Below are 21,619 nucleotides of genomic sequence, written 5' to 3'. Positions count from 1 at the left end.
AGTTCACTTTTGTCATGGCGCCTGACATTTGAAATGGAAACACTGGTCTATAGCAATCCTAGCATGACTGGCTTCATTAATAATCACCCTCCCCACCCTTCCAGCTAAGTTGACCTCAGAGTCCTAACAGACATCTGTACCCGGGAGAAAACTGTTTTTCATCCCTAATATGGTGAATGGGGGTACATTAGCTTGGATCTTCAGTCAGTCATTATTTCTGTCTTTCTGTTCAGTAGAGGAACAAATAAAGTCTCTTCTAAACTGGAAATGCCTTGTTTTTAGCAAGAATAATATCATAATGATGCTAACATCCTAGTAAAACAAAAATGAATCATATTGGCTTGATAAATATCCTGCCTTGAGAGCTGCTTGGCACATTTCAGATTCATGATGAATAACTGTGGAATAATGAATTAATGAATGCTAAAATATTAACTGTGTCTCGGCACCATAATACTTCTCTCTGTTCTGCCAAATGCTTGAAGTATATAGAGGAGTTCTGAGCATTGCTCATTGCAGAGCTCAAAATCTTCTATTAGAAAGGGAATGACTGCAAGTACAGCATTTGTCGCTGAGCTGTGTTAGTGCCTATGCCACCATGTAAGAGTTAAGCTCAAGGAATTACTTTACTCGCCTCTTACTAAGGACAAGGTAGTAAGTGTCTGTAATTTTTCCCATTTAAAATTCTAAAACATGATCTGGAATACATTATTTAATATCCTTAGACTGTGAGAATGCTCTAAAACATACAGAAAACATGCGACGTCATCCCGCTACTTGTAGCACTGGCTTGCCCCTTTGTTCCTGGACTTTACCACTGCATTGACACTTATTTACATTTTCAATTACCTTTATGTTTGTTTGCATATGTGGGCTTGTATATGTGTTTTAAGGTATGTCCATACATGGGAATATGCATGTGCAGGTCAGAGGTCAGCCTTGGGAGGAGTTCCCTAAAAGCTGTCCACCCTGTTTCCTCAATCAGGTTTTCTTACTTTATGCTGGAATGTTTCAATTTAGCTAGCTTGGCTGGCCAGAAAGTCCCAGGAATCCTCCTGTCTCCACTCGCCACTGCTGGGATTATAAGTAACCACTCACTTCAGCTTTTGAAGTGAGTTCTGGGGATAAAATTCAAGTCCCTATGCTACTACGCAAGTCACTTCTCCAGGCTTACATTAATGCTCTCTTTTAACGTTATCCTGTTTAACTGCAACGCTCAAACCGCTGGTTTACTTCTTCTGATAGAAAATAGCCATACATGAGGTTTCATTCCAGAGATAACACACAGTCATCACTGCTTATTAGAGACTAGGAGTTACAGACTCGGGAGCAGGCAGAAAGATAGTCAGAGGGTGCACTGCTAGTTAACATAGGTCACAAATTTCCAAGATGTCTGGCTTCTTCCTCCCCTTCCTGAGTTGAGACAAAAGCCTGGCAGCTTAAGGAAAAGATTTTGTAGGCCTTTGTCTCCCACAAGCAGGCGCCCTGCTGATGGAGTGGTTCAACAAGGTCAAGGGTATATGTCATAAAACAGTTCTGGGCCAACCAACCATCCAAGGAGCTTTCTTCGAAGGGACCAACTCTAAATTAGGGGAGGAAAAACTCCGGAAGCTTTAACTCCCCGCCCCTCTCTTGAGAAAAGACTGAACTTTTGGTCTTCCTAGGCCCCCTTTTGCAGAGAGTCTTTTTCTCTGTGAGTCTGTTGCTTGTGTGTTAATCCCACCCCCAATAAACTCCTCTTTTCAAATGCTGACATATCTTCGGTGCTTGAGGTCTCTCTGTGGCTACCTGTTGAGCTGATTTTTCCCTCTAACTGACAGAGAAAACAAACCAGATCAACCCTAGATGGGTATCACTTGTGTGGAATGTTATCTTAAGCAGCCTACAAACTACTTGTGCAAATGGTGGCGCCAGTACCACTTGAAGTGTGACATGTGTCTTCCTTGCTCAGTTATTTCCCAGGCAAAGTGATGAAACTATCATACCATCCCCAGTAGGCCTGCCAGATCTGGGGCGACCATGCTGTGAGCAGTCAAGGATAACTAGAAACAAAACTCACCCTCTTAAAACATTGTAAGGTCTGCTTTAGATGTGTTTTGTAACTTGATGATGAGTTCTCAGATGTGGATGTTGTATTTTGCAATGGCTGTTGCGACATTAAAAGTTGGACACACCTGCATGTGTCTGGAGACTTTGATGGTGCTATACTACAAGTTTCTATAAATTTCAGGACTCATAAAAGCACTAGGCACTACCTATAACAGCCAAGAAAGCCTGTGAACAGTGTTTATGGACCTTTTTATAATCAAGTCCACTTATGAAAAACCAAGGTCTCATGCTATTCCAGAGAACGACACTGAAGGAAAGAAACATCAGTCAGGAGATGGTTCAAGATATTTTTGGGCAAAGGCAAAGTTATCTAGTGTGAGAAGCATGTATTTTAGAGGATTTAGAGCTTCTAAGATACTTTTTCTTTCTCATTGGTCTGGTTAGAGCTTACAAAAATCTCAAGCCATTTGTGAAGAGGATTGTTAAAAGCCCGACAGCTCTCCAAAACAGGAGGATGAGCAGTCACATCATTGTTTATCTCAGATTTCCTATAAGTAGTGGTAGCGAAACAGGGAGACAGGGCAGACATAAGCTTCACTTAAGGTATTTGGATACAGTGTATTTTTTTTTCTTATCCAGTGTGTAAGAAAAGAATGTTTAGGAAATCAATAGTGATAAGGGACTTTACTTTCCAAGTTAACAAAGAATACATTTTTAAATGGATTTTTGGTTGTTGGAGATCCAATTATTTTTGTAAACCCCCTTTCCAGTTCAATATTGCTACACCCATGACGTCTCAACATGGCTGACCAAACAAAACCTGACCAAGGATGATGACAACAGACATGTCAGTATGGAGGTGGGGAAAAACCATGGGCCCCATCCCTAGACAAAGACCTGCAGGTGAGTGAAGCGTGCTGAGAATGGGAGAAACAGTCCTCTTCAGGGTCATTTCCTCAATCATTTATTCAATACTAAGTGATAAGCTCTGAAAAAAATAACACACAAGCAACATTATAAGGACTAAGAAGGTTCTAGCTATTTATTTAGGGCTATATACCCATGTGCATAAAACAACGATTAAAGAAAAATAAGCCAAAGACCATGAATTTGAAATGCGAGAGGTTGTTCATGGGAGGGGTTGGGGGAAAAAAAGAAAGGGGGAAATGATGTAATTGAATTTCAATTTCAAAAATTAAAAAAAATCATAATAAAATCAAATCCTCTTGTTCTTTCATCTTCATGATTATTAGGAAGGAAGCATGGATTATATATTTTCATTATTTTCTCTAGGTGTTTTAGTCATGATAGTGGATTCTTTATATTATATTGCTATTATTACTTATAGTAAAATTAAAGAAATAAAAAAAAAAACAGAATCCTGGAGCTCCCATGCTATTAAATGAAGTGTATTTATCTACATATACATGAGTTTAAGTTTAAGGAGAACTTATTAGATGACCCTAGGAGTCACAGAAAATTAATATTCAGCTCAAAGTAAATTGAACAAGTTGCACTAAATAGTTGAGTGCATTTACCAATCAAACTGTGAACTTAATATATCAATCATGCAACAAAACTACTTTTGCATCACCAGAAGATTATCTTGGAAGAAATCAAAATTTACCCATAATAATAATGTAGTGCACATTCAGAGTATTGGCAATGATAGCCCAGTTTTTAAAAGTATTAGGTATAAAAAAAGAGATCTTCAAAGTACAGTTTTTCCTAAGCTGCTTTGTGTTACTTTTTCAATACATTGGATTCTATTAAATTCAAATGAGACATGACAACTTAATCTGTGATACACCATTGATTTTGTGCAGTTGTATATTGTGTACTTTGTTTTTTCTATTGGTGGAGTTTTCGGTGAATGGAAGTGGAGAAGGGGAGGAAGTGGGTCAGAACTGACAGCAAACCTGAATCAGAGCTTCCCATGCCAATGAAGTAATGAAAACCCACACTGTTCCTGCAGCGGCAATAATGAATATAAATAGACAAAGGACTGTGAATGGCAACTGGGAGGAAGAGAATGAAGTATCCATTTCAAGAAAGAACCTTTTTCTACCATCACAGATAGCTTTGTGGACTGGATGAATGAGGATGCCATATAAAAATTTGTGCTAAGAAAAGACTATGGAAGACAGCGCTCATGAACTTTTACTTAAGGGTTCTGATTAAATAATAGAAACTTGCATATTTTATTAATTGTGCATGCTCACCTCTCTCTCTCTCCAATGTACATGTCTGAGGTGACTCATATTGAGATGAACAGGGCTAAAATAGATACAATGAATTTTATGCTGTAATAATGACATTTCAGGCCTGATTTTTGTAATACTAGAATATTTTGGATGTTAGAAGATTTGTGGTAATTTGTAGGTAAATATCTGCATAATGGACAAGAACTCATGATTATAGCTAGGTCATTTCAAAGAATGGACTAAATTTCCACTTCATCAAAATATCTGTAACATGATTGATTCTGGATACTGGATATAGCAATGATAGTATAATAATTTACTATTCAATCAAGATCACACAAAATAGATAGTTATACCTCAATTGAATGCCAGCGATAGTATATATTTAATTGTGTTAGATGATTTCTCTTTATTAGAATAGCCACTAATTAAAAAATAAAGTTAGTATAATGTAAAAAAAATAATTTTGATTATAGGCTTAAGTAACACAAGTGTTTCACTTTCAAACTTTAAATAGTATACTTAAATTACATAGAGATTAAGAGTTTCATTGATGGTCACTACATGGAATTTTCTAAAATCTTATAAATCACATTAAACTAAAAGCAACATTTAGCATTTGCATCTACTCTAAATGGATAATTGTGAGATGAGCCACACAAAATACTTCGTTTTTACTTCTCCTTTATCACAACAATATATTATCACAATGATAATGTGTTTGTATATAACAAGAAACAGAACTAAATATGACCTGGATGAGAAAATATTATATTAGTAGGTAAAGCTTTTAACATATTATGCAATAATGTCATCAGAATAAAAATATAGCAAGTATATTTAAGTTTAATAATACAACCATTTTACAATTTTCCCTTACTAAAAAAACCAACTTGAGAATTCTTCTGCTGTGATACTTGGGTACTTTTTCACTCCAAAGAAAAAATTAATAATTATGTGTTTTTGGACACCCAAGAAAATTTACAGAACTAACCTAGCTTATAAACATTACAGATAATGATGAGTAAGAAATGAGATACTGGACAAAAGTGCAGTCACCATTTTGAAAAAAGTTTGATTTATGATCACTCAAAAATTTCCAATAAACAATATTTAGAAACAGACAAAAGGTCAATATTAATATTAAATAGAATTGTTGCTAATAATAGAGCTGCTTATTTAAAAAAATAACAAGTATAATAGGAGAGAATAAAGAAAGACCTCAAAAAATGAATCAGCTTTTATCAAAACAGGATTTGAACAATTATACTGAAATTCATGTTGTGTTCAAAATCACATTCTAGACAGTAAATCTGACTATTATCCCAAATAGCATAATTACCTCCTCTCTACTAAATACTCTATGCTCTTTTCAAAAAAGATGGGCAGAGGGACTAATTCTCCGTAGTTATGCAAATCTCTCCTAGAATGAACACTATGGGTAATAGCCATAGGTCAGTTTATTTCAAGATAATATACCAGGTGCCTGCATTGTCAAAATACCTGCATTATAATTCTATTCCAGTTGCTGCTTTTAATTATTAGGTTGTTCGCAACAGGAAACAATCCCACAGAGAACTGAAACAATTTATTTTAAACACTATAAACACGAGAGGATCTGCTTCATGGATTTGAGAGTCTGGACCATCCTGTGAGCTCCCAGCATGCTCAGTCTACTGAATACATATAGTATTGATAAAGGCACACTCTCATTGCAAAGTGGTTTTCCCATGAAAGACTTTAAATGTAGATTCAAATGACTTTGGTTCTGTATCAGTTGGTAAATATTGTATTCTCTTGTCCTTATAATCAATTTCATGTACATACAAATCATTTGTACAAATCAAATATTCTAGTCGTGAATTCACTGAGCATAAACTTTAGCAAAAGCATCCATGCAAGACACAGCTCTGGATTTGCTTTCAAAATTATGAAAGGGTTTTGGAATGATGACTTAGTTCCTATACCACACACTGATATGCAACTCTTATCTGCTTAAGAAAGGACATGGGATTTCACCGACCCTTCTCAAAGTACTCAACAGAGGGAATTTTTCTATCACTGATGCCAAGAGGGTGTATAAAAAGGCAAGTACATGAGATTAGAAGAAACGTCAAGAAAAACAAACATCTCAGTTAACCAGCATGTGTCTCCATATGGAAGATCTAAAATTCACAGTAAGAACTTCTAGAGAACGCCTTAAGTATGAGTCATGATTCTGCATGTTACACCACAGACTCATTTAGTGTTTGATCCTCGCGTTACAGATAGGTCAAAAATATGAAATAACTTGTCCAAATTATACTGCTTGTAAGTGACCTAGACTATATTTGAATTCAGTTTTTCTTCAGAGACTGACCAAGAAGTATTCCTCCAGAGGTCAACATTTATGAGGAAAACATATACAAAAAATCATTCTTTGAAGCAAATGGTTGACACAGGATCTTTTGGGGCTCACACTATGAAGCAGCTGAGTGTTGGGAATTGTCCGTGCTTTTTCTACTCGTTCTCTGTAGCCCAGAGGCCATCATCCACTGTCCTCAGAACATATTATGCTAATATCTCCAGTGTGGAAGTGTTGTGGTTGTCTTCCTTGCTTTTTTTTTAATGTTGAAGTCTATGTCCAAATATGAAAATTAGACCAGCCGTATTACTTGATAGTAAAATTTCCTATGTTGACACAAACATGACCTTCAGATGACATGACGTATCTTTTACTGCTCTGTGTTCTAAGATTTCTTCTGATAGTTAAATCCATGATTTGCTTGGGAAAAATAATGAAACTTCTCAACAAAATCCTTCCCTTATGGAAGATATGAGATAGTAAAATAGCTTTAAACGTTAGTTTAATGGGCAGAACTTCCTGTGTACTTCTAATGAAACTTATTCCTTACTTCCTATAATAATACAAATAACCTTTTGCACATTATATTTCCAGAAAACATGATTAAGTACAAAGGTAGCCATAAAATCATGAAGTCAGGCTACAATTGTAAAAAAGTACTACATATTTGATTAATTGTTTATTCTCTCTCCATAAAGAGGCCTTGTTTAATAAATGAATCCTATACTCTATATTTCTTACTAACATCTCCAGATCTGGTAAAATTCCATGGCAGTACATACCTGTTAGTTGAACTAGATCTTGAGGAAACATAAATATTTGACATCGATTTTTTTTTTTTGGCAGTGAAACACTAAATAATCAATACCAAATGATTGGTTTCTTAAGTGTTTGTGTGCATTGAGCGATAGTGTATTGTGGATGCTAACATGACACTGTGTGATTAGAGTGTCTCTGTTTGAATCAGAGGTCTACCAATTCAATATATGGAGCCAGAGAATCTTTACTAGTTTTAACTATATTTTCTTAGCTCCATGTAGAATTAAAAATAATAGATTCTTACTGTTGCTGCAAGAATTTAATGACAATACATTAAAAGTATTTAAGGCAAGCATAGGTATCCATGCATATCTTCAGAATGAATATATACACCATGCTTATGATGTTCACTGTATAATCTCCATTTCTGATATTTCATCTTCAGACAGATTACATATTTTCTTGGTCAAGAGCTTGTAGAGTGCTAGAGAGGTCCCCAGAAATCCACAAAGATACCTCCAATATAGACTACTGACAATGGTCCAGAGAGTGCATGAACTGACCTACTCTGGTGATCAGCTGGCCAAACACCCTAACTGTCATGATAAAACTCTCATTCAGTGACTGGTGGAAGCAGATGCAGAGATCCACGGCCAAACCCCAGGTGGAGCTCCAGGAGTCCAACCAGTGAGAGAGAGGAGGGATTATGTGAGCAGGAGATATCGAGACCATAATTGGAAAAAGCACAGGGACAAATAGCCAAACTAGCGGAAACACACGAACTGTGAACAAATAGCTGAGGAGCCCCCATGGAACTGGACCAGACCCTCTGAATAAGTGAGACAGTTGATGAGCCTGAACTGTTTAGGAGGCCCCCAGGCAGTGGGACCGGGACCTGTCCTTGGTGCATGAGCTGGCTTTTTGGAACCTAGGGCCTATGCTGAGACATTTTGCTCAGCTTTGGTGCAGGGAGGAGGGGACTGAACCGGCCTCAACTGAATCTACCAGGTTGGGCTGAATCCCCAGGGGAGACCTTGCCTTGGATGAGGTGGGAATGGGGGTGGGTTGAGAGGGAAGGCTGGGGGGTGGGAGGAGGGAGTACAGGGGAATCCGTGACTGGTACGTAAAATCAAACTAATTATAAAATAAAAATATTTATTAAAAAAAGAATTTGTGCCAAAGATTAATATTTTTTTTTCAGATGGACTTCAGTGTCAAAGATAAACTATAGTGGAATCTGTCCAGTTACAAATAGATATGAAAAACAACTCATGATAATCACTTAGATTATCAGTATTAGGAAAAGTGATTAAAGTACAACTAATGTTTAAAGCCAAGGCTGAGCTAAACTGCAGGGAAACAGTTGTCCTATTTACCCAATAATAAAAAAAGAGAATTATCAGTCAGCCAATGTCAAAAATTCTCAAAGTGGACCACAGAAGCAGGATGGTTGCCACAAGAAACATATCACTATGGCATGAATAAGAATTATCTAACAACTGAAAAAAAAATCTATCTTAAGCCTATCTTCAGGTGTTTATAATACATCAATTCCTGAAGTTCGTCTTCTATATTTATTTATTTATTTATTTATTTATTATTTATTTATCTATTTATTTATTTTACAATTCAGTTCTACATATCAGCCACGGATTCCCTTGTTCTTCCCCCTCCCGCCCCATTCCCACCTCCTCCAGGGCAAAGCCTTCCCTGCGGACTGAGATCAACCTGGTAGACTCAGTCCAGGTAGGTCTAGTCTCCTCCTCCCAGGCCAAGCCAAGTGACCCTGCATAGGCCCCAGGTTTCAAACAGCGAACTCATGCACTGAGCACAGGACCCGGTCCCACTGCCTGGGTGTTCTTTTTTTTTTTATTAAGAAAAATTTTCATTCATTTTACACACCAATCAAAGATCCCCCTTTTCCCCACCCCCTAAGCCTCCCCCTGCCAACCTCCCCACACTCCCCCCCCCCCGCCAAGAAGGCAAGGCCTGCCATGGGGAGGCACATCCAGTAGAGGCAAATCCAAGCCATTCCCCCTGCCTCAAGGCTGCATGAGGTGTCCCATCATAGGTAGTGGGCTCCAAAAAGCCCACTCACACACCAGGGATGGATTCTGAATCTAAGGCCAGGGGGCCCCCCAAGCAGATCAAGCTACACAACTGTCTTGCCATGCAGAAGGCCTAGTCTAGTCCCATGTAGGCTCCATAGCCATTGATCCAACTTTCATGAGTTTCCATTAGTTTGGTTTGGTCATCTCTGCAGGTTTCCCTATCATGATCCTGATGTACTTACTCACAGAATCCCTCTCCCTTCTCTTTGACTGCACTGTTGGAGCTCTGCCTAATGTTTGGCTGTGGATCTCTGCATCTGCTTCCATCAGTCATTGGAGAAAAACTCTGTAATGACAGTTAAGGTATTCATTGATCTGATCACTGGGATAAGCCAGTTCAGTTCAGGCACCCTCTCCACTATTTCTGGTAGTCCAAACTAGGGTCATCCTTGGGGATTCCTGGCAACTTCCCTAGTACCGGGTTTTTCTTTATCCCCATGATATCTCCCTCTATCATAGTGTATCCTTCATTGCTTTTCCACTCCATCCCTATTCCAGCTCAACCATCCCATTCCCTTATGCTCTTATCCCCCATCCCCTACCCTCCATTGCCCACCCCTCATCCTCAGTTTACTCATGAAGATCTCATCTATTTCCCCTTCCCAGGGGACCTATGCATCCCTCTTTGGGTCTTCCTTGTTAGATAGCTTCTCTGGAGTTGTGGGTTGTTATCTGGTTATCCTTTGCTTTATGCCTACTTTATCCATTCGCTTTTAATAACTATTGCATATAATGCTCATGACACGCTTGTTAGCACGAATAAGTCAACTGATATTTGGTAATAGTCTACTATAATCTATGGCATTTTCATGCCATGAATGTTTCATATTTTACATAAATTATCTTACTTGATTTTTCTCTCCAATAAAAGTAACAGTGTGGGCTTAGCCTTTCCATCTGTGAGGCTGGTATACATGGAATGATAGAGACAGCAGTTGTCTATCTAAATTGAATTATCACTGAAGAGGGCAGCATGTAATTACCAAAGTGGTGGTAGTCTTTGTAGTTAAATAATAAATAGACTAATAGAAAAATCCAATGTATTAAGAGAGTAAGATGACAACCCTTCATTGAATGTCTCAATACTGGGGTTAATATTCAAGTAGAAAATCATGTGGCATGAATACCGAGTCACTGAAATAGCAGACAACTTACTTAAGAGGATTATTCAATTATGTGGTATTTTTTACTGTATGCCTTATGTCACACTCTACTAAGACTGTAGCTCTAATTTTAGAGTATGTCAGTACATATCAGCTGAATTATCTATTTTTCTCATTAGAACCTTTTCAGATATGTTAACATAAATTTCATATTTAAAAAGAAATGTAACACAAAGTAAGAGTGAATATTACTGACTTTAAACCACAAACATGACTATGGCCTATTTGAAATTAGGAGATACAGATAATTTTAAAATAAGCTTTTATTTTGCATTTTGTTAGTTACCTAAAATACTCCCTTTCTATATTCTTCTTCAGAAATGTAACATAATATAAAAACCAAGCAGTGCTGTATTTCATACCATACAGATGAACTTAGAATGATGGTTCAGTTTGATAGTATGCACAATTGCTTTCCAGCTACCTCTTGAATAAATCCATAACTACTAATAAAATTCCTTGTTAGTCAAAGCAAAAACATTTGCATGTAATTAAAAAGTAAATACAAATATCTACAAAATTCCTATCACAAAGGTAGTTTCATACTCATTTTAAGCAATATTTTCCTTATTTATGTTAACATAGAAAAAAAGTTTTTTGGTTTTTTTTATTTTACTGGCTTCAAAAGCAATGCATTTTTGTTAGCAGATGATGAACTATTTTTATATTACTCAGCTAAGAAATCTGAACTTTTCTTATGTTATATTGATATGGAATCTATTACCCTAAAGGCCAAAACAAAACTGAAGCAAAGAAAAAGATTAGAAATATCCAGTACAGACAGCAGCTCAGGGGCCCCTTACTCAGTCCAAGGAATATCATCTTATCATTTTGACTGATGTCTTGTTTCTGTCTCAGAAGAAATGAGCATTTGCCTTCCACTGTCATCCGTGCAGGCTAAAGCAGGCAAGAGATTGCTTTTGACTCACTCTAATTATCAAAACTACTTCTCCACTCTCATTACATGTCTTTAGTCTCCCCGGTGAACTACATTGCTTGAGCGATTTTGTGTGTCAGTTAATGGGTCTTCTATGACATGTATTTGTGTCACTCTTCCCCAATTCATTGTGAGAGAAGGAAAAGAAGGCAAATGCAAAATGCATTTCTATTACCATTTAATCTTCAATTTACATTCTATCACCCATGTATTCATGTCATTACTTGCATACTCCAGTGTTTAGTTACAGAAATATTGCTTGGGTAAATTTGTCAGGTATATAAACTGCTTTGAGAAAAGAATATAAAAATCATGGACCAGTTAAACTATTGAACAAAGACTCATAGAAATATATTTTGAACAGCAAAGAGAGGTTAGTAGAAAAAGTAAATTGCATTAGCTTCTTAATATGAGTCATTTTTAAACATATAATTATCAAAAAGGTAGTAGAAATTTAAAGAATAAATAGATTTATATAAATATCCAGTGTTTTAAGAGAGTAAGATGACAATCCTTAACTGAAAGCCTTAGTGCCCTTAATATCCAAGACAAACGTGGTAATGGTGTTACCACTTCCCAAAACAGAACCTTGCCAAATGGACTGGAGTTCTGAACCAGTAGGAAATGTTTAAATCAGATCCCTTTTTTACAACTGTAGTCATTTCTCCCTCTTAATATGTCTTACGTTACAAATATTTTCCTGAAAACCGACATGAAATGAATAGTCAAGTGCTGATCTCCTATACCTAGGAAGCGTTGATCATAGTGATAAAAAGTTAATATCATGACATACATTATTTTTGCCCAAACACCGATCTACTATCATCCCAGAACCCAATCGGGAAGTGGCTTTTTCATCTAAAGGAACAAAGGATAAACCTCCTTTTTATTACCCTCAGAACAGTCATGCACCTAGCTAAAGCTGCTATATTCTTAGGCAATGTGACCCCAGTGGGCAGCAGACCACAGGCTCAAGAAACATAAAACACATTCATCACAACAGCTCGTGAAGCAATTCTGCCTTTTCAGGGGACCTTCGTTCAGTCTCTGATATAAAATTAGTATATATTTACAAACTCTACTAAGTGTTAAGTGATTGTCACCTCTGAATAGACACAAGATGAGCAGGAGGGTGAGACAAGAAGGGCAACAACAGACCCTCAAGAAGGAAATGAATCAGTGTTCAATAAGTTACAAACATACATTGCCTTAAGCATACTGTACAATCTTGCTCTGTTTCACTTAGTTGTTATTTAAGGAAAACCACATCAGAGGCTGGGTATGTGGCCCATTAGTGCTTGCTGCACAGCATGACTTGAATTTCGTCCACATGCAGCTATATAAACAATAGGTTGCTATGGGATGTCTTTCTGTATGCTGTAAATATGTGTTGTTCCCATTGGCTAAAAAATAAAGCTGCATTGACCTATAGCAAGGCAGGATGGAGCCAGGCAGAAAAATCCAAGAGAGATAATTAGAGGAGAAAGGAGAGTTGGGGGAAACATCAAACCACCGTCCAAGGAACAATATATAATGGGACGCAGATAAAGCCACAGAACACACCACGATACATAGATTAATAGAAATTGGTTAATTTAAGATGAAAGAACTAGCTAGTAAGAAGCCTGCCATAGGCCATACAGTTGGTAATTAACATAAGCCTCTGAATGATTATTTTATAAGTGGCTGTGGGACCTCAGGGCTGGGCAGAATACAGGAAAACTTCCAGCTACACTAGGTAGGACAGAGTTCATCTATGTGTGGTAGGCAGTGTGTAGGGGGCAGGAGGAAGGTGAAGAGGCAGAAACAGAGGGATTCTGGGACAGCCAGAAAACCTGCCTGGAATGGCAAGATCCAGGTTCAGGGAGAATGACTATGGGTAATGTCTGAAACAGTATGAGAAGACAGAAATAAAGGAAGATACTTGATGTCAAACTCTGGGATCCACATGCAAGTTTATGGGTGAGTACAAACTTACATATGCACACACCATAAACACACACACACACAGAGAGAGAGAGAGAGAGAGAGAGAGAGAGAGAGACAGTGAGAGAGGCAGAGAGAGACAGACAAAGAGAGGCACACAGAGAGGGAGAAATTAACAAACTATCTGTTTGTATAACATTTAAATTACATATAGATTATATTCTTGGCATAAATCCATAGAATGAACTCTATGATTCTCTATTTGCATCCCTTAGCTCTCCATGTTTAACACATTTACCTACATACTGGAGTAATACTAGCCAAAGAATTCTGAACTACTGAGCTGGACTTCTTCACTGAGGGGGGTCTGGCAGTTCCTCTAAGTGGAAAGAGCAAGCCTATAGAGGAAGCACTTCCAGAGAATATAGAGGTAACAAAGGGACTGTATTCAGGGAGTTTCAAGTTCTTCTGCTCAATAGCTATGCATAGCTGAATATTTTCTAGATATTTACTCAAACTTGCTTTTATATTTATCTACAGGTAGAATTTAACATAAACACCTTGATTCTTGATACTTACCCACATACTTATTGTAACCATAGTATATTTATTATAGTCATTCTTATGAGTTAGATATATGAGTTAAATTAAAGATATTAATTTATTATGGCAAAACTTAATTATTTCAAAGAAATGACTTACTTTATTCATATTACCTGCATATTACCATACTCTCTATTTATTGAAAATGAAATCATGATATTAATAAATGTATATCATATAAATATGATAATTATTCAGTGAGAGTGTCTCTTAGTTAGATTTTGTATTGTATATTTTCAACAAGTAAATTCATTACTCATCCCATTTGTAATTGCAAAAATAATTCTTTGAGTTAAAATAAAGCACTTTGCCATTTTATTACATTCAAAGGAACATTTTGTGTTATTCCAAAAAAACTGTCATGTGTTTATGAAGAACAACTTGTGTCTTTACATTACCTAGTATTCTCACCTCATCAACATGTACTTCAGCAGAATTTTTGAACTCAACTTAGCATATGAGGCTGACTTCCCATTGAGTTTGGTATACTACTTGTTTGAGCTGGCTTTAGTGGATCAGTAAGCACATACTTTAGCTGTTCAAGCAGCAGCTAACCAGGCAGCCACAACAAACACAATCCTGGCAGCCTCTCATGTCTCTCTGCCTATAATTCAGTGCTTTTTGCAAAGAATTTACATGTAGACCACGTCACTCTTAGAAAGCTCAGTGTGAGGATTTTAAACAGAAAGCTATTAGCCACACAGTCCTGCAAATTAAATCATTATAAGTAGTTGCTCAAAATAGTGTGAGAACACAGTGCCGATGTATTATAATGCAAAGAAAACACTTAATAATTTCTTGAAAAATGACAATGCTATATAGTAAATGATAACATTCTGTCAAGAGACACTAAACACTCATTCAAACAAATATTGTACCTACCTATAAGAAAAAAAAGATTTTCTTTTCTAATGTAAATTACAGAGGTCAAGCTATGGGGCACAAATGGGACAGCTGTATGCTTTTTATTGTCACTTGTTTTAACTGCATTTGACAAATAGTATAACTAAGGACCATTAGAGATAACACACCTACTCAAAAGCTCCCACAGTTTACTTAGTCAAACACTCTCAGTAACTTTGTGTTTGTTTGCTTTGAGATGCAGAGCTGTCATTTCTCAGGTTGGCCTCTACCTCACTCTGTAGCTGAGGAGGACTGTGAATTCCTAATCCTGCTGCCTCTACCACCCAAGTGCTAGGATCAGTGGTAGGAGCCACCACACACAGTTTATTCTTTGTTGGGAGATCAAACCTAGAGCTTTGTGCATCGTGTGCAAATAGTCTACCAACTGAAGTCATTCATATGGTACAATAAACAGAACTTGGTGATTTCACAGCAAACCTCATGTCACACTAGAACCTGTAAATGTTGATGACTGAAAATGCAATGCGCAAAGCAATATGTTGCAGAATATTTTTAAATATAAAATAGGAAATGTAGAGTACAAAACAGGATAATGAGCCTAAGAAAACTAAGCCAAACTGTTTTCTAAATGGAAATAGCATAATATATAACTAGCAATGGCAACACTTACAGAATCAAGAACACCACATAAAATTTTCTAAAAAATTATATTAAAAAAAATAAAATTTATTTTTTTGGAGTTCATAATTATGTAAATACTACATGAACACATCAGAAAACAGTTACAAAAATTATATGATATCTCTTAGCTTACATAATTATTAAAGTGAAAAAGACACTGGTCTTATAGCTTGTTATATATTTTGCACAGAAATATGAGTAAATATTTGATCTTAAGATAGTACTGCAGACTCTAGTTCCCACTTGAGGATACACACATAAGTATCAAGTTTAAAAGAAAATCATCTTATGAGATTAACAATTGTTCAGTTATGCTTAAGGTCCATAAAACTTTATCAGAGTTCTATAAAAAAATGTAACAGACCCATATATTAATTAATATAAATAATGTAAAATTCAGTGATCTTATATTTTAGGCCTAATAAGCAATCATCATTTTCAATGTACAACATTAAAAACTGATACAAAAAATGAAAATTAGATGTTCATATGACATATACAGCTACCAACATGCATGTTGGTTCCCTGACACTTGACTTTTGTCTTCGTGTAACTGCCACAAGCACATAGCTTTTGTTCAGGAATGCTTTTCCTCATTGTTTTATCTTCACAGTCAGTCTGCCACATGGTAAAAACGATGCTTCCAAGCATACTGCCTCTGACTCTCAATTTCACTCTCCTACAAAGGCATACAATCTAAAGCATCGTCTTCCTCAATTTTGCATTTGGCTCAGACTGAGACCAGGTGATATTATGCTTCTGGACTTAGGATGTTGTTTGAGCTAGACAAGAATAAAATAAACAATAATATTGTTTCAAATGTGGCTACATTTTCAGACTACCGGACATACCACTCTTCATCTAAAATAACAATCTGAAGAACGATGCCTGTTCCTTAGATGCTCATCATCTTACTCCATTCCAAATACTTTTGTTACTGCAGATATGAAAACATTAATAAGGCTTGAGAAATGTTCCACAAAAGTTGTATTTAAGTCATTGGAGTCAAAGCAATGTGAAGGTCCTCATACATAAAGAGATGAGTTTGCTAAGGCTGTACATCCCTACCACATCCTCTCATTTGTAACATGATGCTCGATCTGTGCATATTTCAGCATGAGAGTATACAGATACAACATGCACACCTAGGTGCCATCTCATATATCTTGGACTCACTCAATATTCCCTGCGGTGCTTTGCATTTTTAAAAAATATGTATGCTTAATGCTTTTCTGTAATAGGCTTGGTTTTGAAACATTTCAGTTGAAAGGAAGATTTAAAGGTCACTGCTTACTCTTCTAAGATAAGCTCTTTCCTACTTAGAAATAACATTCCAATATGCAGAGATTCAGCATGCACATATTCTTCAAAATCCAAATGACAACAAAGAATAGAAGGTTTCCCAGAACACCTGACTGTATACAGTTGAAGGTGCTTGCATTAGACAGACAAGGCAATTGTTGTTGCCTTTTTAAACAGATGCCTATAAGAATGGGGGGAGGGGTAACTCCTTGTTTCATTGTCTGACACCCACGCACACTCTTCTCCAAATCTCATCACCAACATATATGACTATCTGAATTATACCCACAGGTATAATTTAAATACATAGTGATGCATAGAGTGAGCTCACTAAGAAAACTCTTTTTTGAAGATAAAAATACCACTTTAAATACAGCAGTTCAAAGCCCAGTACATAATTAAATACATATGATGGGTTTTACTCAGTGCTTAATGCATGTAAAATTTCCTTTGACAATTCAAATTTAAACTCACTTTAGTTCTTATAAATCTTGCAAGAGTATAATTGACTTAACATTTTCTCCCTAAACAGCTAATATATTACTTTCATTTCTATCTGGATTTTCATATAAATGAGAATAAGAGATGGAAAAAAAGTGCTACCCAGTAAGAATCAACAGAAGCAGGTTGGAAAAGCCAGATGCAGTTTTTTTTCTTTTTTCTGTAGTCTTTTGTGTAACTTTTTGCTGGTTTTGAATATGATTCATTACAGCCAACATAGCAAATAGGGTAAAATTAATTTGAGAGTTGAGAATATTCAGATAGGAATCAGCAAAGAGAATGCTCCAGGCAAAAATTAGCAATTTTTTTCCCCTCTGGAGATTATGAAACCAATTTTCCACATGCCAAAGATATAAGAAAATGCATGTCCAGAATGATCTAGATAAAGGAATGTTTTTCTATAACTTTTGGTACAAGCCATTCGTATCACAGTTCTGTTTTCTGACCTCTTAACTTATGACTTGCCTAGAAAGCTGGAATTAACCGGGAAGACACTAAAGTGATGCCAGGAGACCTCTGCTCTACCTCCTCCATCACTCTATAAACTTGGATTAGCTCCCACTAGTCTCTTTATGACTCACTTTCCTCTAAAATCAGAGGATAAAATTACATTACCCACTAAATGTCAGGAATTCTAAACTTCTGCTCCTGGCTTCCAATGCTAAGCACACACACAGAAAGCCTGAGTGTCTCATTTAGTATCTATAATCCCTTTATTAAGCCTCAGAAACTATGTGCGCTTACACATGAAGCTATGCCATAGCATTTCTGCTAGGTTTACCCCATCAATTCTTACTGGAATTCATGGTCTACCCAACTATGTAAGCTTTAATTTAGAAGTTTGCTTGTGGCTGACATAAACCACTTCCTCTTCTTGAGCTTGCTTTGGCTAAACTGGTTTCCTGACTGGAGCCCTGTATCTTAGTTGCATTGTTCTTCTTTAACGAATCTCTGTACTAAACTCTACTTTGTGATCCATTCTCAACTATTCATTTTGTATCTCCTGTCTGGATTAAACATATCAGGGTTATTTCATTTAGGTTCAAGCTATACTTTGCGTGCATGTATGTATGTATGCATGTATGTATGTATGTATGTATGTATGTATGTATGTATGTGTGGTCTTTGTGATATTGTTTCTATAACACACATGCCAGAGTAGGAGCCTCACTCGGCCAAATTTCCCTCTCTCCTTTCTTTCTTCAATTAAACATGCCAAGTCAAGAGCAATCATCTAACAGAATCATACATACATTACTTCTGGTGGTCAGTTGATGAATACTTTCCATGGTACCATTGACTAAATACTAAATCGTTACATTGGCATTACTGTGCAAAATGTACAGAATCCACTAAAGCCGATACTTTGGTAAGGTAGGAACTTGGTATATTATTCAGAAGAAAATTATTATATTTACTGGAAATTTTCTATCAACTACAAATATTTCCAACTATTGGGAACTATTTAAATGAACAACTTGATGTGAAGTCATGTAGATTATGAACTGACCACACGTACTCATCTTAAGATCAGTCCCCAAACCATTTCTAACAATGGTTCATTTTTTTTTTTTTTGGCCATGCAGTTTGCCCTCCCTCTTTGGCTCTTGTAAACTGGGCACAATATCTCTGATATTTCAGGGTGCTTAGGAAAATGGAAAGTAATGAATATGATCTAGCTAACAACAGGTGCTTGATATGTGAATATTCTAATTACTATGTGGTGATTTTAAATATTGACTGAAAATTTTGTGCCATAAATACATTTCTCAAAAACAGCCTATGATTATGGATGACTTTTTTCCAGTGGTCAACCATTGAAACTAAACATAAGAACACCCCTAGATATGTTACTAGAGCTTCAAATGGTAACAGGAAACCTAGGCTGTGTGTGTAGAGATAGATCATCAGTACATGCTGAGACATCAATCAACCTCCTCTTTACAATTGTCTTTTACCTGGATGGAGAAACAATAACAACAAAAAAGGATCTCCATTCTGGAATTATTAGAAGGACCTTGGGTTATAATGTTACCCCCCAAAAAGTTTCATCAAGATATCCCATAATCTAAAACTTATTTAATAAAAAGTCAATCCTCTGTATAAATCATCTTATCTTAAAACAGATAAATATCCTTACCCAATAATATTGTAGTAATGATTTACTCCTTCAACATACTGGCTCTCACTTAACCACTATACTTCAAAAGTATCTTTGATTTCACAATTAAGATGTGAGCAGTTCCTTAATTTACTGAACATCTGAAAAAGTAAATGTGTTCAGAGAAGTACACAAAGGTACTCCTGAAATTAACTAAGCCAGTCACTGTTTAAATTACCTTTGTTTTATTTACTTGATAGATAACATTTTAATATAAAATTTTACTAGGGAAAATACATATTAAAGAATGATGATATCTTAAAAAGTATTTGCTGTATTCATACGGTAAGTATATATGCAGTATATATTAGCAAGTGTGTGATTATGTTCTATGTAATATTGGAGAAAGGAAGTTACCCACACACATATTTAACAATATAAATATATTACTATGTCATAGTCTGAAGAATGACACGCTAAGCAAGCATTCTCTTCTTCGATTTGTGTAGTGATAAGAGTTTGGGAAATCCCTACACCACTGTCTACACACATTCACACACACACACACACACACACACACACACACACACACACACACCCTCTGAATAGAAAAGCATACTTAAATACCTACACACAGAGAGATAGAAAAGTCTCTCTGCACCGAAAACAAAGAGGTTAGTTAATATTCTCGCAGTGTGTATAAACTTTTATTGGAAGTATGCTTCTGGGGATTGTTTTGTTTATTTCTACTTCTGAGGAGACAATAAACTCACTAACAAATTTTGTGATGCAAAGAAAATAAAATAGCACAGAATCTACAAATCTGAGTTGTTCTTTTTCCCATACTGACAAGGATCTAAGCTTTAAATGTTGGAGACAAATAAACAGCCTTACCAAGAATAAAGCAACAATGACCTACTCTTTTTCTATGATGACTCCCAGCTGACCACTTAAGAATAAATAAACTCAAATATGCTTCCAGTTATGTTTCACTCCGGGACAGGAAATCATTTTTTTTCTTATATCAATTTATGCCTGAGCAACAGATTTGATTAGTCCTAAACCATCATTTATGCTTTCCAACCATGAAACTATTTATTTTTTAAACTCTAGATCTAGTTTTAATTCAATTTTATGAGACTACAAATTCCACAGGTTGATTATATGCTACAAAAAGAAATTCTAAATTTGCTATGTTTTAATTGACAGTGTGTACTTCTACCAAGTATTTTAGGCAAGGTGAATGGAAATTCTCCTTTAGATGCTTTTTATATCTCTCAGTTGCTTCCTTTCCCCTCCTGGTTTCCAGAGTCAGTGACCCAACCTAGTATTTTCATGTAAGCTTGATCACATCTTCCTCTGTTTTGGAAAGGTGACTTAAAACTTGAAAAATAGGTTTTCTTGTGTATCCAAGCTAAAGCTACTCCAGGGACCAGAAATAATCCCTTCTCACTTCCCAAGCATCTTACAGCAGAAGAACAATTTTATATATTATAAAATATATATAAATCACTAACAATACTTGAGGAACAAATGTGGGGAATGTTAGCAACTATCAATTGCTTTCTTTGCATGATCAAGATATAGTTTATCAGAAAAAAAATCCCTACAGCAGCGGTTTTCAACATGTGGGTCATGCTCCCTTTGGGGGTCAAATGACCCTTTCACAGGGGTCACATAACAGATATCCTGCTTTTCAGATGTTTACATTATGGTTCTTAACAGTAACAAAATTACAATTATGAAGTAGCAACGAAATAATTTTGTGGTTGGGGTGAACACCACATGAGGAAATGTATTAAAGGGTTGCAGCATTCGGAGGGTTGAAAACCCCTGCTATATAGATTATTTCTGTGCTTATTAGAAGTCTAGTAATTCTAATGATGAGTTAGAATTTTTCCATATACCATCTCTTATATTACCTATTTACGTGGGTAAAAATGTTCCAATACCATTTTAGTCCTGTAATGGTAAAAATATTCTATCATACTTAATGTTTCTGTAGACCTGTATTTAAGAAGCCAAGCAGCAGTGTGCTGATACATAGTCAAGGATGAAATAACCATTCTGTAAA

The 21,619-nt window shown here is 36.2% G+C and overlaps 1 protein-coding gene across 3 annotated transcripts in view; it reads right to left on the bottom strand.

Annotated features, from left to right (window-relative positions):
- The window catches only part of Pcdh7 (protocadherin 7), a 416,392-nt gene that overhangs the window by 24,016 nt on the left and 370,757 nt on the right, over positions 1 to 21,619 (bottom strand). The gene's annotated exons all lie outside the window — the stretch shown is intronic.

This window comes from Peromyscus eremicus, chromosome 10, assembly GCF_949786415.1.
Source record: "Peromyscus eremicus chromosome 10, PerEre_H2_v1, whole genome shotgun sequence".
Lineage (NCBI taxonomy): Eukaryota > Metazoa > Chordata > Mammalia > Rodentia > Cricetidae > Peromyscus > Peromyscus eremicus.
Note: the sequence above shows the minus strand (reverse complement) of the source record. Positions and strands in the feature narration are given on the sequence as shown.